This window comes from Hyperoodon ampullatus (assembly GCF_949752795.1).
Source record: "Hyperoodon ampullatus genome assembly, chromosome: 18".
NCBI lineage: Eukaryota > Metazoa > Chordata > Mammalia > Artiodactyla > Ziphiidae > Hyperoodon > Hyperoodon ampullatus.
This window is the reverse complement of record NC_136931.1, coordinates 35,352,156-35,369,084: the sequence shown is the minus strand read 5'-3', so window position 1 is coordinate 35,369,084 and position 16,929 is coordinate 35,352,156.

Below are 16,929 nucleotides of genomic sequence, written 5' to 3'. Positions count from 1 at the left end.
GGAGGGACAAAGTATCGAGGGGCTGCTGGGGACACATACACCCCAGGTCTTGCCCAACCATCCCCACTCCCTCCTGTGGTGGACACGGCTCTGCGGGGAGCTGGCCCTCTTGTGTGTAGGGTGGGGAGCTGATCGGGAGAGCAAGAGGGGGAGGACTCTGTCAACTCAGGTAAACAAGGATTACTCAGAGAAGTCACAGAGGGCAAGGAACTGGCTCGGAGTCACACAGGCGAGAAGCGGCAGGGCTGGGATGGGAAGAGTGTCCTCACCTTAGTCTCCCGTTCTTGCCTGACAGAGCTTCTGGCAAATCCTGCCCGACGGTTCGGAGATGCTGCCTTCCTCTCATGCAGCAACTGCCAATGGAGGTCCCTGTAAGCACTTCAAGTAAGTTCAAATCCCAACTGCCCCATTTACTAGCTGTGTGACTTTTGGCAAGTTACCTTCCTTCTCTGTGCCTTTGTTTCCTCATCTGTAAAATGGGGTTAAGGATGGAACCTGCTGAGCAGGGATGCTGAGAAGAGGAAACCAGAGCTTCCATGTGAAGCATGAAGCACAGACATTGACACACAAGAGCTCAATAAACGTGTGAGCTGTTTCCCTAGTTCCTGGGGTGGACGAGGAGCAGATTTCCCAGCCCCGGCTTCCCCAGGAGGGGTCCTTAAAACTGGGCCTATCGATGTTGAGTCAAACCCTGTTGAGAAGCTGCTGATTCCAAATCAGTGCCCTTCATGATAAGTCCAAAAATTAAATGGTCCCTGAGCCCTCAAGAGCTAGTGAACACCCCCAGGGGATGAGGTGTAGCCGCTGGTCCAGCTGGGCCCCGCTAACCAGGTTTTACTTTCTGCCTCCATATACGAAAAGGGCAGGGATTCCACTGCCCCCCACCCCATATGCTTTTTAAATCTCCATGTCCCCTCTTGAGGCTCCAAAGTGACCCCTCTGAGGTGAGTGGCTCTCTCCACTGAGAGTCACTGCCCTTGGGAGTCAGAGCAAAAGTGTGGAGGTTTCCAATCCCCCCAGGCACCCACCCAAGTCACCACTAAGGGAAGGCAGAGCCCCTTAGGGTTGTGGGCAGCTCAGCGACGTGTGCCCGGAGCACGGCACCCTGGCGATGTTTTAGACAGAGCCCACAGCTAGAATCTCAAGAAACCAGCTGTGAACGATTAGGTGATAGTCCCTCCCTCCAGCAAATACCTGTTCTTGGGGAGAACCAGCTCTTCAAAAAGGGGAAAGAAAGGTATTTCCTGAGCATCACCAAGTGTCAGGCACTTTGTCGGTATTGTCGCATTCAAAATCGAAACCTAAAACCATCTTCAGAGGCATTCACTTCGTCCCACTGACTCAGTGGTCTGCCTGAGTCACTGCCAACCTCTTTCCTGCACTGAGTGTTCGCACCTCCAGGAAGTCCTTCTGCCTATCTAATCTGCCTCTCTCTTGCTGCAGTTGGAGCCCATTTTCTCTCCTTTGAGACACAGTGGAAAGGGAGAAGTCAGTCTCCTTTGTCTAATAAATATTCATATCCAGGGAGGATATGTACTGAGGAAAAAATGCACAGATGAAACAGCCCTGAGAAGTTAAACGTCTGCTACATCACTAAGAGCCGCTGTGTGATATGACAATGACCATTTAGCCTTTCCAACTTCATACTTGTTTTTCCAGTTTTCTGTCATATAATTCCATTTGATTATTTCTCCAGTGTCCTTTCCACATCCCTCTTCAAATGCATCGATGAAGGCTGGATCTAGCCCAGTTTTCTAATAAGGTGCCAAAGACTGAGTTTTTTCTGGTAAGAAGGATTGACACCAAGGTGACTATAAATTCCATTCACTCATTCGTTTTCTCTCCCCCCACCAATTATATTGTATGGCAGGCTTGCTGCATTCCCCTTATGGCTCACCGAGACCGCTGGGTCCTTTTCTGCAGGGCTGGAGTTTTACATCAGCTTTTTCTCCACAACTCACTAGGAGACCCAGATGCAGGGAGGTGCTCAGGGAGAGGTAAACCCAGCCCTGCTGATGTCACAGGGGAGCCAGGAGAGGTGCCACCTTTCCAACCTCTAAGCTGGAGCTCTCCTTGCCAGGTGGAGTGGTCAGGTGATGCAGAGCAGGACGTCTGTGATTCTAACAATCCAGTAATTATCTTCACTGCACCACCCAGCTCCTAAAATCCATCACGGCCCACATTCTCTCTGACCTTCACAAGTTTGGATTGGGGAAAGAGCAGATCTTCAGCTCGCTTAGTTCATCTGCTTCTGATTATATCACATATTTACTGAGCCCCACCAGGCCCTATGGCTGGGCCAGGGACTCAGTAGTTAAGGAGGCCTGGTCCTGCTGGCCTGGGCCATATGGTCCTGAAGACAGAGGAGTAACCAGTAAATCAGTGAAGTGCAGAGAGCATGTGGAGTGCCTGGGAGACCTGGGGGAGGAGCACCGCACCATGGGCTGGGAGTGGGGACACAGAAAAGCTTCTTTTCTTTTTAAATTGAAGTATAGTTGATTCACAATGTTATGTTAATTTCTACTGTACAGCAAAATGATTCAGCAAAGTGATATATACGTATACATATATATACTTTCTTTTTTATATTCTTCTCCATTATGGGTTATCACAGGATATTGAATATAGTTCCCTGTGCTATAAAGTAGGACCTTGTTGTTTATCCACTCTCTATATAGTAGTTTGCATCTGCTAACCTCAACATTTTTGAGAAAAGCTTCTTGAAGGACGAAACTTCTGATGAAAATTTTTGAGAATAAATAGTCCCCAGCATTTTTGTATGGGAAGCAAGAGCCAAAGGAACAGTGTGTGCAAAAGCTTAGAGGCCGGGGCAGTATGATGGGGAAACTGCAGGTAGTTCCATCTGCATGGGGTGGAGAATTGACTAGAAGAGTGGCAGGAAATCATATGCTTGCAAAGGATTTGTAAGCTATGCCACAAGGGTTTTTCATTTTTTTTCCCCCTTGGGCTTGTTATTCATTCATTTAACAAATCTTTATTGAGCACTTACTATATGCCAGGAACTGTTACCAGTACTGAGGGTAGAGCAGTAAAACAGAAAAACACATGATTGCTGCTTTCCTGGAGCTTATATTCTAGTTAAAGGAGTTACTATGCTCCTCGACACCAATACATTCAGCAACTGATGAGAAAATAAAACCAGGATGCTATGAAAGGAAAAGACTGGGCAGAGGTTGGGGAGGATGTCTTTAGCTAGAGTGGTCAGGGCAGGCCTCCCTGAGGAAATCTTTGAGTTAATATGTGGCTGAGGAGGAGGCAGCCAAGTGCAGATATAGGAGGGTCTGCTCCAGCAGAGGGGACAGCAAGAGCAAAGGCACATTCATGGGACTGAGAGGATGGTCACTGTGGCTGAAGCAGACTGAGGAGGCAGGGAATCAGTCAGGCCTTGAAGACTATGGTCCAGAGTTTGGAGTCATTCAATTGCAGCAGGAAACCATTGGAGGGTGATAAATAGAGGAGAGATCACTCTGGCTTCTGAGAAGAGAAAATATTGTGAGAGGGGAAGGGACAGCCTGGTGACTAGTTAAGGAGGTGTATCAATTAGCTATGGCCGTGTAACAAATTACTCCAAAACATAGTTTAAAAACATAATTCGTCATGGGACCTCTGGTCAACCAAACCATTCTGATCCAGGCGAGGCTTAGCCAATCTAATCTGGGCTCACGTGTTGGTGGGTTAGCTAGTGACTTCACTGAGGGTTTGCTGGTCTACAACAGCCTTGACCGAGATGTCTAGTCTCTGCTCCATGCACGTCATCCTCTAACCGGCTAGCCTGGGCTGGTGCTCACGGTGGTGGCAGCATTCCAGGAAGTGCACAAGGTCTCCTGGGACCTAAGTTCAAAACCGGTACACCGTCACTGCATGCAGTTCTCAATGGCCAAAGCAAGTCCCAAGGTCAGCTCAGAGTCCAGGGTGGAGAAGTAGACTCTGCCTATAGAAGGAAGGCACTGCAAAGTCAATTGCCAAGGGCCTGGACGTAAGGGGGAATAAAGGATTATGGCCATTTTTGCAATCAACCTACCATAAGAGGCTGTCATGTAGTTCAAGAAAGAGCAGTTGGAGGCTTAAAATACTATGATCATGGTGGAAGCAAAGAACTGAGAATACCCTTTAGAGGTAGAGTTGATAGATTTTGTCACTGAATTGGAGGCAGGCATGAGGGAGAGGAGTCAAGGATAACACTTGAGTCATCCTTGGGCCAGAGTGACTGTTGGGTGTGCCTAAAATGAGCTGGTGGGTTGCCGGGGGGAGGGAGACCAGAGCCAGGGATTCAGCTGGGGCTGGTTGGGTGGGAGACGCGGTCAGCATCCGTGATGCTGCTCCAGTGGTCGCGATGGGCCACTACTGACAGGTAATCACAAGGAGAGTGATGTGATGAAGGACAGATGGGAGGGGTAAGCCCAGACGAAGGCTGTATTTGTTTCCTAGGGCTGCTGTAAAAAGTACCACATATTTGGGGCTTCCCTGGTGGTGCAGTGGTTGAGAGTCTGCCTGCCGATGCAGGGGACGTGGGTTTGTGCCCCGGTCTGGGAGGATCCCACATGCCGCGGAGCAGCTGGGCCCGTGAGCCCTGGCTGCTGAGCCTGCGCATCCGGAGCCTGTGCTCCGCAACGGGAGAGGCCACAACAGTGAGAGGCCCGCATACCGCAAAAAAAAAAAAAGTACTGACTGGCTGAGAACAACAGACCTTGGTTTTCTCACCGTTTTTGAGGGCAGAAGTCCCAAATCAAGGTATTGATAGGGCCATGTTCCTTCTGACGCCTCTAGAGAAGGACCCTTCCCCCTCCTCGTCCAGCTTCTGGTGCCCCAGGTGTTCCTGGGCACGTGGAAGCATCACTCCAATCTCTGCCCTCATCTTCACATGCTTGCCTTCTCTGTGTGTCTCTGTTCTTCCTGTAAGGACACCAATCAGATTAAATTAGGGCCCATGCTACAACCTCATCTTAGCCTGATTATATCTGCAAAGACCGTATTTCCAAATGAGGTCCCATTCCCAGGTTCCAGAGGGTTAGGACTTCAACGTATCCTTTTGGGGACACAATGCAACCCATAACACAGAGAGACCAAAAATAAGGAGTTGGAGGCCCAGAGAGGGGCGGAGAGTTTCCCAGGAGGCCCTTGAGCTCATGCCAGAGTTGGCTCCGGAACCCACGCTCCTGATCCACTCCCTGACCTGGCCCTCCCACCACGCCCTGCTGCCCACACTGCCCATCTCTGCCCAGTGGACAATCCAGAGTTTGGGTCCCAGGCTGGTGGTCCCAGGAGCAGAGCTGTCACTCTGCTGGACACTCAGAGAGCCAGGGCCTCCAAGAGATTGTCCCCGTGCCCCCAGACCCTGGTTGCTGGACTTGCTTACCAACATGCTACCCTCTACACAAAGTGAAGTAATCTTAGCAGGAGGTCAGGCCCAGCCCCTGCTGTGCTGAATGCCACATCCTCAAGGGACTGCTTGGGGCTCCCAGACCCTCAAGCGGTGAATTGCTGTGAGAACCCCACCTCTCAGACCCCAGATGCTCCTGCAGAGCCAGGTGCAGGCTTCCCTGTGGCCCAGCACAGTTGGGAAAAGGGAGGGAAAATGAATGCTAGGAAGAGACTTTGCCCCACCCCAGCTGCTGGGGTCACATGGGTGCTCTCTGGGGGTCCAGAGACCTCACAGGAACTGGGAGCATCCAAGTCAGCTTCCTGACTTTGTGGGCAAGTGAGCCCATGGTAAGCCTCAAGATAATGAAGAGAGGGAGATGCTTGTCAGCAAGCTCAAGCCAGGGTCCACTGGCAGACAGCCCCACCTGCTGCATACTGTACTCTAGGAGTTTATAAACTCTGAAATGACCTCATGCATGTACCATTACATTGCATTTTCTGAAAGAAACAGACATACATACCAGGAACAGATTCACACGGGTATCATCCCCTGGTTTATGACAAAGGTGACACAGCAGTGCAGTGGGGAAAAGACGATCTTCTCCATAAATCAGGCTGGTCAATTAAATATCCATATGGAAAAAATATTGATCCTCTGTCTCCCACCAGATGCAAAAATCAGTTCCAGATGGGTGCAGATTGTGAAAGCTTTTGGAAGAAAAGAAGACAATCTCCATGATCTTGACATAGGCAAAAAAATTTTCAATAGAACACAAAATAATAAGAGAAAATATTAATAAATTATATTATAGTAAAAGCAGAGACTTCTGCTTATTAAAAGACATCACTAAGAGAGTGAAAAGGCAAGTGACCCAAGTGGGAGAAAATATTTCAGATGACATACTTTTTAACTCCTATGAACCAATAAGAAAAAAGTAGGCAACTCAACAGAAAAATGGCCAAAAGTCTTACATAGACAATTCACAGAAATTAGCCAAGTGACCAGTAAACATAAGAAATTTCATTAGTCATCAGGATTGCAAATTAAAAATACTATGCAGTACCACTAATACCCACTAAAAATACTATGCAGGGTACCACTAATACCCACCAGTACCACTAATATCCACTAAAGATACTATGCAGTACCACTAATACCCACTAAAAATACTATGCAGTACCACTAATACCCTTGGTGACAGTACCAAGTGTAGGTGAGAATGCAGACCAACCAGCACTCACACTGCCACTGGGATGGTAACTTAGCACAACCACTTTGGAAAACTGGCAATATCTACAAAAGTCGAATATACACCCTACCCATGGTCCAGTGTTTTCATTCCTAGACACATACTTAACAGAACTGTATACATATGTGCGCCAAAACTCTACTAGAATGTTCATAGCAGCTTTATTCAATATAGCCAAGTTCTGGAATCAGCACAAATATCCATCAGCAGTGGAAAGTCTAACTTGTAGTATATTCATATAACAGATACTGTATAAAAGAGAGAATGGACAGATATGGATGAATGAACCACACAAACGATATTGTGCAAAAATAGCAAGATAGACAAGGCAACAGCTGTATACAGTTCCGTGTATACAGCAGTCAACCCAGCAAAGGAATCTCTGGCCTTAGGAGTCAGGATAGTGGCAGGGGGGCTAGAGGGGGCACCTGGAGTGCTGGTTACACAGATGTTCACTGCTGAAAATTCACTGAGCTGTACACTTGGGATTTGTGTCTTTTATGCAGGTATATTGTACTTTAATTAAATTCCCTTTAAGAAACAGTACACTAGATGTTTTTGTAAGAGAGTTCTGGTTTTGTTTGCTAAAAACTATAAGAGCCTCAAAATGGAGACGGTTCAGGTCCCCTGCACCTGCAAGGTGAAGGTGACAGGGGTTCAAATTTCCAGTCATAAGATAAATAAGTCCTGGGGATTCGTGTATAGCATGGTGACTATGGTTGATGATGGGGTGCTGTATATTTGGGCGTTGCTAAGAGAGTTGATCTTGAAGCTTCTCATCACAAGAAAAAATTACATTGTACACCTGAAACTAGTATAATGTGTGTCAGTTATATCTCAATTTAAAAAATTTGAAAAATAGAAATCAAGGAGAGCCTCAAAAGTGAGGCGGTTCAGGTCCCCTCCCCTCCTGTCCTCTCCCGTCGCCTCCACAGCGGCAGTTCCCTCTACGCACCACCAGGTGGGGCTCGATCACAGCGGAAGACCTGCACCTGCACAAGTCTGACCCGGCAGCTGGTAGAGCCCTCAGCCCACGAGGGGCAGTTGGACCCTGGCACCAGCCTGAGCCCAGAGTGGGTGGGTGAAGCCCAGCTGCTCACACACCAGCTGAGGGCCCCTGGGCACATCACTTCTCTGAAGCTTCCATTCTTCCCCACAGATGAAGGCAAGAAATGCAATTTAAAACAACAATGAGGTATTACTTTATATCTAATGAGACAGGAAAATACTAGTTAGCTGGGGAATGCCAAAGTTGGCCCAGATATGGAAATGAAGGAAGCTTCAAACCTTGCTGTAGGTCGTGTAGGTCATTGCGGCCTTTCTTGGTGAAGTTACACACAGACGTTGCAGTGACCGGCAATTCTACTCCTGGGTGTATATTCCAAAGAAGTTCTGTCACAGGAGACACATTTGAGGATGTTCACTCAGTGTTGACAGAGGTAGATGAGTGCTGGAGGCCGTCCATGCATGGGAAGGTGGATGGCAAAACGTGGTGGGTGGAAAAGGTGGAAACGGGATGAGATGTGACACAATATCCTTCATACAAACTAAAAATATGTATGTATAAACAGTGCATTGCTTATAAGAACATGTATAAATGCATTAGGACAGCTGGAATAGGATTAGGAAGGAAGGAAGGGAGGGAGGAGGGAAGGAGGGAAGGAAAAGAAAATGTGGCTGAGAATACCAAGTTTCTAGGGTGTTGTGAAAAGAATCTCAGGGAAGTTTCCATAAGTTTCTAGCACTTAGTGGGCGCCCCATTAATTATTTTCTACTAGTGCCTTTATACATTAATATTTATTGAGTGCCCACTGTGTGTCAGACAATGTACTAGGCTCTGTAATACAATAATGAATAAAGAAAAAGAAAAATTCCCGCCACTATGGAGCTGACATTCTAGTACCTTTGAGTCTTATTCCACTAACTTGGGTGTAAAAGAAATGGCACATTTTCCTAAACTAAATTACTATGAACCCTTTTTGTGGATTAAATTTTGTGCCCCTGTCATGCTGGTCTGGTGGGAGATTCCATTTCAGTCGTCTTTGGGGTTCCCTCCCTCACACCCGCAGGGGCCCAGGACATTACCCAGAGCAGTACATGGGGTGTGCAGGATTCCCGGCATGTGGTGTCAGTCTACACTGGTCACTGCTGAATCACTATGGGTCACAGCCCACAAAAGCCTAACTAACAGTCAGCTCTACTGGCTCTGCACCAAGCTGGTTCAAGGGTTTCTGCTGGGAGGCCCCGTGGCTACAATCCTGCCTCCTGCGATGCGTCGCACTGCCATCTCTCCCAGGAAGGGCCCAGCACCTCCAAGGCACTGCCAACAACAAAGGTACCTGTGCCTCGCGGCTGTGCTGGCACTCTTTCCCCTACCTGTGCTTTCTTCTCCTCCCCATGCTCACCTCAAAGAGCCCAGGCTTCCAGGCCAAGGCAGGCTGGCTGGCTTGCTGCAGATACCTGCTGCTCCTGGCCTGGCCACAGGTGACCAGGAGCTGGTCTCCTCCGGAAAGGTGTCGGGGGAGGGGTGAGGATGGGGAGAGATGCAGACAGCAGGGCACAAAGAATTCTCGGCTTTTAACTTCTTCTCTGAGAGCACAAACAAGACACAAGTTAAAATCACCATAGACAGCCCTGATGTCCTTCATATTTCTAGGTGTTTATCCAACACACAATGGTTGAGCACTTACTGGATGGTGGGTGATCTAGGCACTTGGAGGGGGGCCTTCAGTGAGTGGTGTGATGGTGGACGGGACTGTGAAGAGGATGACCGCAAGGTGGCTGTGCCAGTCCAGGTTATCTGATTGCCAACAATAACTGACTCTGGCACACACACACACACAAGTGTGTGTGTGTGTGTGTGTGTGTACATGTGTGAATATGAATGTTTGTATGGTAGGTATACATGTATGTATATAATGCATGAGTATGTGTATGGTATCAAGTAGATTCTAGAATCAACCTAACCACTTCCAGATCTGGTATCTATGCCTGAGATACAAATTCCAGGGAGAGGGTCTGATCGTCCTCTCCAAGGCCAGGGCCCCATCCCTTGGCCCAGGGAAGATGGAGCATCCTTACAGACTGTTTCACCAAGTCCACATGCAGGGGGAGAAGGTAGTTCCCCCAAGGGTTCTGGGGTACTTATCGGTTATCTATTGCTGGGGGAGAGTTTCCCTCAAACAATAACAAAGACTGATTGTCTCACCGTTGCTGTGGGTCAGGAATCAGGGAGCAGCTTGGCTGGGATGGCTCCCGAGGTTACAGCCAAGCTGTCTGTCAACTGTGGTCATCCGAAGGCATGGCCAGGGCTGAGGACCCACTGCCAAGGTAGCTCACTCGGGTGGGTGGCTGCTCGGTGCTGGTGGTGAGGAGGAAGCCTCAGTTCCTCTCCACGCGCATCTCTCCACAGGGCCGCTCGGGTGTCCTGATGACATGGCACCAGCTTCCTCTGAGCAAGGCAGGAGCCTCCCGTCCCTGATGCTTCCACCTCCGAAGTCACACACACCATCACATCTGGTCTGTCTAATGTCTCTCAGTCACACAGCTCTGCTTTATTCATCGTGGGAGGGGACAACACAAGGTAGGGAGTCGAGAGTCATGGGGGCCATTGTGGGGACCAGCTGCCACAGGTGCCACTCACGGAGGTAAGACAAGCAGAAACAACAGATGTTCACACAAGGATGATGCCCTTGGAGCTCACCATCTAGAGGAAGAAGGTAAGATGGCAGAGCCAATGAGTAACTACTCTGCTGAGGACAACCCCCCACCCCGTAATGGAAAGAGGAACGAAGAGGAGGGTAGGAACCCAAAGAGGCAGCAAGTAACCTTGGCTGGAGGAGTCAAGGAGGGCCCCCCAGAGGAGACGACCTTTGAGTTGGACCTTGAGCATAAATAGAAGCTCACCAGGCAGAGATGGGAGGAAGGGCAGTCCAGGCAAAGACAGGAGGTGGGGAGTGAGTGGAGTCAGTTCTGCTGAAGAGAAAGCCTTTGAAACCACCCAAGGGCTGCCTACCTGTGGGAGATCTGCTCCCAAGCCTGCCTTGGCTTTCTGCTTGGATTCTCTGCTGGAAGTACCCACTTTCCCCAGCTAACTGGCCCCTTGGGGAGAGATCACAAGCCTGCCATTCCAAAAGAAAGGCTGGACTCTCTTTTTTTTTTTTTTTTTTTTTTGCAGTATACGGGCCTCTCACTGTTGTGGCCTCTCCCGTTGCGGAGCACAGGCTCTGAATGCGCAGGCTTAGCGGCCATGGCTCACGGGCCCAGCCGCTGCACGGCATGTGGAATCTTCCTGGACCGGGGCACGAACCCACGTCCCCTGCATCAGCAGGCAGACCCTCAACCACTGCGCCACCAGGGAAGCCCAGGCTGGACTCTTAATGGGCACTTCCCTCCACCCCAACTGAGAACTGGGTGGGTGGGGCTGTGGGCAGCCAGTCAGGGCCCTACCAACCCACTGGGCCATCCCCGATCCCCCCACGGCATCCCCCAAAACACACACACAAATTCCCACTGGCTGCAGGCCAGCGGGATATAGCTTCAGCAGGGCCAGGGGAGCTGCTTTTCCTAAGGCATCCGCCTCCCCCAGGACACATTAGCCAGGCTTCGCTGGTCAGAGCAGGGTGAGTCTGCAGAGAAACAGGCTCAGGGGGGCCTCACATCTCCAGAGGGGAGGGGGCCATCTGGCCCCAGCTGTAGAAGCAACGAAAGGGGGGTACACAGTGGCCTTCTCACCACCCCCCACCATGGCAGAAGGGAGGTGAAAGAGGAGGAAGAGGAGGAGAGGAAATTAAGATGCAGGCGGCGATGGCACTACCGCCTCCTAAATAGTCAAGGGCCAGAGTCAAGTCCATGCTTCCTGCCGACAGAGCCCAGCACCTGGGAGCCGAGGGCCCCTCCCCACAGGGTCCCGGGAGCTGCAGGGGCTGCCACCAGGGACCCAGGCAGGGGGGTAGGGGCTGCAGCTCTGCCCACTCCTGGCACATGTCTCCTGGGCCCACACTGAACACCAGCCCACTAGCTTCAAAGCATTAACCAACTCTCAGATTCAGGAAAAATTCCCGTGGCCACCAAGCTTGGAGGGATAGGATTTGTCCCAGATCTGCAGAAACCTCTGAGGTGGAGGGTAAGGCCTTAAACAACTTAAACACTTAAACAACACTGGGCACTGGCATGGAGAAGGGCAGGGCTTGCCAAACACACCCAGTTAAGAAGTTGCAGAGTCAAGATTCATCCCATGTATGTTGTCGAGGAAGCTTCGTTCTCTCTTTAAATCATTCGTGGCCTAAAGCATTCAGTCAACTTGCAGCAAACATTTACTGAGCTCTTCTTATGTGACAAAGACTGCTCAGCTGTGAGATTCTGTGATGAGCAAAACCAGACATAATTCCACTACATGGAGCTTGCAGGTTAGTTGGGGAAACAGGCCTTTAAATAAGTTCAAAAATACATAACTTCTAAGTGTGATAGGCTTTGTAAAGAAAAGAATGGGTTTATTCATAGAAAACAATTGGGGAAGGGGTGACCTCCTTCAGAGGGTGACCAGGGAAGATGCTTCTGAGGAGGTACTTTTATATCCTGCTTAAGTACAGCAGAAATGAGATTAAATGAAATTAGTCAGGATCGATTAATAATGTCTGCCATGGCCACTGAATTAGAAGGTGGTGGCATGCATGTCAGATACTTGTTTCACCTGTTTTATGCCCTCACCTAGGATCCTTGCTACCCAAAGTAGAACTAGATGTAATTCTAATTCTCCTGGAATTCACTGTGAGATAGAGTGGATAAACATTTGCAGAAGAAGCCATGATACAAGGCAGCTCACTAGTTTCATCAGTAGAAAAATCAAGGAAGTGAAATAGAAGTGGTGAGGGAGTGATCGATTACCACTAGGGTGATGTTAGTGAGGCTTTGAAGGACATGGCACTTGGGAGCTTGTTGAAAAGAAGGCCCTCATTTTAAAGAGAAGAAGATACTTAGCATCAAAGAATGTCAGAACTTCTCTGGCCTTGGTTGGAAGGACAGTTAATTCCTGCTCTGATCACCTCCACATTCATAACAATCCCCGCTTGAAGATACTTCTCCACATGTGCTCAGAGTCTCACCACGGACCCTCAGTGAGAACCGACCTTCTTCCATCAGCCTCCCTACACTCAGCATCCCATCAAGTGGTCCATCAAGGCAACTCAGGGCTCTCCACTGCTACCACAGCTGTGCAGTCAGCTTAGACCCCACCAGATATAAAACAAAGTCCTTGAGAAGCAATTGTTGGGTCCATCTAAGCACTCTTAGAGCAGCCTGCACCTATCCTTCACTGTATTTATCACAATTTCAATCAAGCCTTTCTGTGGCTCTTGATTCATGGCCTGTAAGTCCTAAGAGAATGGGGACGATATCTTGGCATATCCACCACTGAATCCCCAGTGCCTGGCCCATAGCGGGCCACTTAACAATTCTTTATTGATTGAGTGAACTGTTACAGAACAGAAAGAGTTGAGACAATGTTGAGAAGCTGAAAGTTTTGGCCTTGCCCCAGGGACCACCGGTCCTCGAGACTGGTTAGCAGAGGGTGATAGCAATATGGTGGCAGCTCCTCTTGAGTCCTGCTTGCCAGCCTCAGGCATGGAAGATCCCCAGGAGGAGGTGGTGAGCCCATATCCTCTTCATTCTCCAGCCCACAGCCTGACCACTTCGCACAGTTTAGAAGAGACCAAAGCATCTTGGGTCACAGTTTAGAAGAGGCCAAAGCTTCTTGTGCCCACTCTGTGGGTCCTGCGTTATGTGCTGCTACCTACGAGGTGGAATCCTTGCCCCTAGGAAGCTGACAGTCCATTGGGGAGAGTAGACTAGACTGACAATCAATGAAGTGGGTCGAATGCATATAGAATCTGTGTGTGAGACCTCACCAAGGAGTTTCATGAGGTTGGGCTAGCCTCAGAAGCCTCCTGGGAGTCAGGTCTGCTAGGACGCATAGACCTTGGATGGACAAGTGGGGAAGAGACTACTCAGAGAAGGGGGTCTTCCATGGGAGAAGGAAGAATGAAGTGAGATAAAGAAGGACGTGGGCATGGTGGGAGAAGTCTTAGGTAGGTGTGTGGACTGGGAAGAAAGGCAGAGTGGAGCCAACCCATGGTGGACCTTGGTTGCTAGCCTGGGATTTGGAAGTTGAGCTTATGGACAATGGAAAGCCACCATGACCTTCTAGACAAGGAGCCCAGAGCTGGTTGTCTGGGGCTTCAGGGGCAATGGTCAGAAGACAGATCCATGCCCCCTTGGAGGCCAGACTTTGTACACTAGGGGAGAAAGGCCCCAGGGAGTCAGCAATGGATGACTCCTCTAGACCTTGGTTTTCAGAACGTGCCTCATCAAAGGAGCTGGTTGCCTTATTAGTTCCCCAAACAGCACGTCTTCCGTAGATCAAGACTCCAGTGGAAACACAATGGCCACAAAAGTGGTTTTTGTGTCTTGGTTTTCTGGGCCTCCCACTACCCCCCTCCCTCCAAAATCTGTTCTCCATTATTGGCCAGACAAAGCCCATCCCAAGATGCCCGCGTCTCCGTTGCAGCTATCATCTGTCCTTTCTCACCCGTGCACTTGCCCGTCTGCGCCTCCACGAAATCTTTCATCCCATCCACACTGTAAGAATTCAAAGTAAGGAGGTTCATGTTGTCAAAGAAGCCTTGATCTGAATGCCTTCCCCCCACTTTCTCCTTAAATGAGTTGTTAACAGGAACCCAAGTGTCTGTTGAACCTAAAATACTTTTTTTTTTTTTTTAAATAACATTTCAAGGTAACTTACGGAGCGCACTTTAAGAGGCGAGGGCTCAGCGTGTCCCCGACAGCTTCCTCCTTGAAGCTCTGGTCTTCAGGGCTGTGGGAGGCATCCAATCAGACAGGCCGCCGCTGAGGGCCAGGGGAGGGGGCTGCAGCAGTTTTATCTCAGATTCAAGCCAAGACCATGAAATGGAAGGCAGGGGAAAAGTGAGTGAGCGAGCGAGCAAGCGTGTGTGCCTGTGTGTGTGTGTGTGTGTGTGTCTGTGTGCGCACGGCCAGAATAATGAGTGGCACTAATTCATAGAATTCCATTTTGGCCATCACACACGGCTCCCTTTTCTCTTGAAGGCCACTTTGAAAAATCCCGTTTTCATAAGTCATTTACTTCCCCTAGGAGGGCAGGCCTTCTAAAAATATTGCCCATTTCTTACACCTCGGAAGCAAATTATTTATGTTAAAGCAGCTTCGTTATCCTGGCCCCACTGGGCCAGCTTGGAAATGGAGGTGACTTCAAGAAGCCACCACCGTCAACGGCAAAGTCCTCGGAGGGGTCTGTTCCCGACGAGGCAAGGCGAGGCTTTCCACCGGACCTGCAGGGCCAAGAGAACATTCGCAGGTCGATAAGGAGAAGTTCTGTTCTGTCTTTCCACAAATATTTAGGTACCAGGCACGGTGCTAGACAGTGAACAGTGAACAGACATACGGGTCCTCAATCACATCTCAGTGAGGAGAGATAGATGCTTGATGAATACACATGTTAATAAGATATATTGAGAGCATGAGGGTGAACTGGGGGGGGGAGGTGCCTCTGGAGGGTGTACTTGACCTTGTACGGGGTGGGTGGTCTGAGTCACTGGTAGCAACATCCAGATGACAAGAAGGGATGAGCCGTGCAAAGATCTAGGGGTTGTGTTTTGCAGGGAGGGGAACTGCCAAGAGTGAAGACCTGACGTGGATGATCTGGGCAAGCTTGGAGGGGAGCGAGGTCAGCGTGGGGGGCGAGACTGGGGTGAGTGTGCAGGGAGTGGGCCGAGGTGAGGTCCGCAGAGGCAGGCACACACTCGCTGAGCCTGGAGGCCAGGGCCGAGCCAGTGAAGCTTTGTGCTACTGTTTCCTCTTCATGCTGACCCCGTCCACAGACTTACTAAGAACTCAAGCCCCACAAGGTACGTGCGCCCCACTAAAAAGGGATGCTGGGAAAGTGGCTGGGACTGGCCCACTTGCATCCCCATCTCAATGCTCTGACTCTACCTGGGAAAATGCAAGTAAAAAATCACCTCTGAAAAGTCAGGGAGGAAGGAAGTCACCGGGTAGGGCACGTGCTCTAAATGGAGGTGGAATCCATCTCGGGCCCCCAAGAGGGGAGCTCATCTCCCCTCTCTAATCATTCCCAGGTTCTGTCATTATCCAGCAGGGGAGAGAGAAGCGAGGAGAGGACCGCTCCCTGGAGAAGCCCCTCCATTCTTTCAGTGTCCATGAGCCAATTAAGTCTTAACGTTCGCAAACCTGAAGGCTTTCGTGGGCTGAGCCAGTTGGTGCTTCTCCGTAATGAGGGGGGCCTTCTGCTCACCAGGCGCGCTTTCCCAGCAGCTGGTCCCCGCCTCGCCGAGAAGCAGCCAGGCCGGGGGCTTCCCTGCGAGATGCACAGCCCCGGGCTCCGGGCTCCAAGGCACAGGGTGGGGAGAGGGCCGAGGCCCGGTTAACAAGAGGGTGGCTCTGACGCACAGACAAGGCGGGAGCTGTAGAGCAGGGGCCTGGGCCCAGGATGAAAGGCCGGCTGTGAATAGCCTCATTACCAACGAGCCCCAGATTAAGGCTTTACTATGGGCCTAATTGGAGAGTTGATTATTAGGTGCCATTGTGCGCTACAGAGAAGCCGATATGGCTCACCCAAATGCTGGGCCTTCACTAGGGGTCTCCCCGGTTACCTGGCAGTGCAGGCCAGGCAGGGGCCTCCCTGTACCAGATTCTACCTAGAAGTGGGGGATATAAGTAGGAGCAAAGCATAGCCCCTGCCCCTGTGGGGCCTCTTGGGGGCTGGGAGGATGCAGGGGAGAAATAACAGGAGATAACACACGGGAAGGAATAGCTCAGGGCATGCTGAGGGTGGGTGGGAGAGGCCCCTGCTTCAAACTGGGGGTGAGGAAGCCAGGAAAGGCCTCCGGAGATAGAGTGAGGGGCAGTGTGCTCCAGGTGGAGGGAACAGTGTGTGCAAAGGCCCCGGTGAGGGACCAGAAAAATAGGGCTAGAGGGGTGACATTGCCAGGCACCAGGGTGAGACCCAGGTGGGAGCCAGCCTTGTGGAGAGAGACGGCCAGGGACCGGGGAGGAGAGCGGGAGGTTCTTGCGAGAGCGGCCATAGGTGGTGGCCGAGGAGAGGGAGAGAGCGGGTGACCTGTGCTGCTTTGGTGCTGCTAAGGCCAGAGATGCATGAACACTCAGCTCCCTCCCTGCCGAGCCCCCCAACTCTCCACGAGGTGTCCAGAGAACTGTCCACACGAGCAAGGATGGAGGACCCACGTTC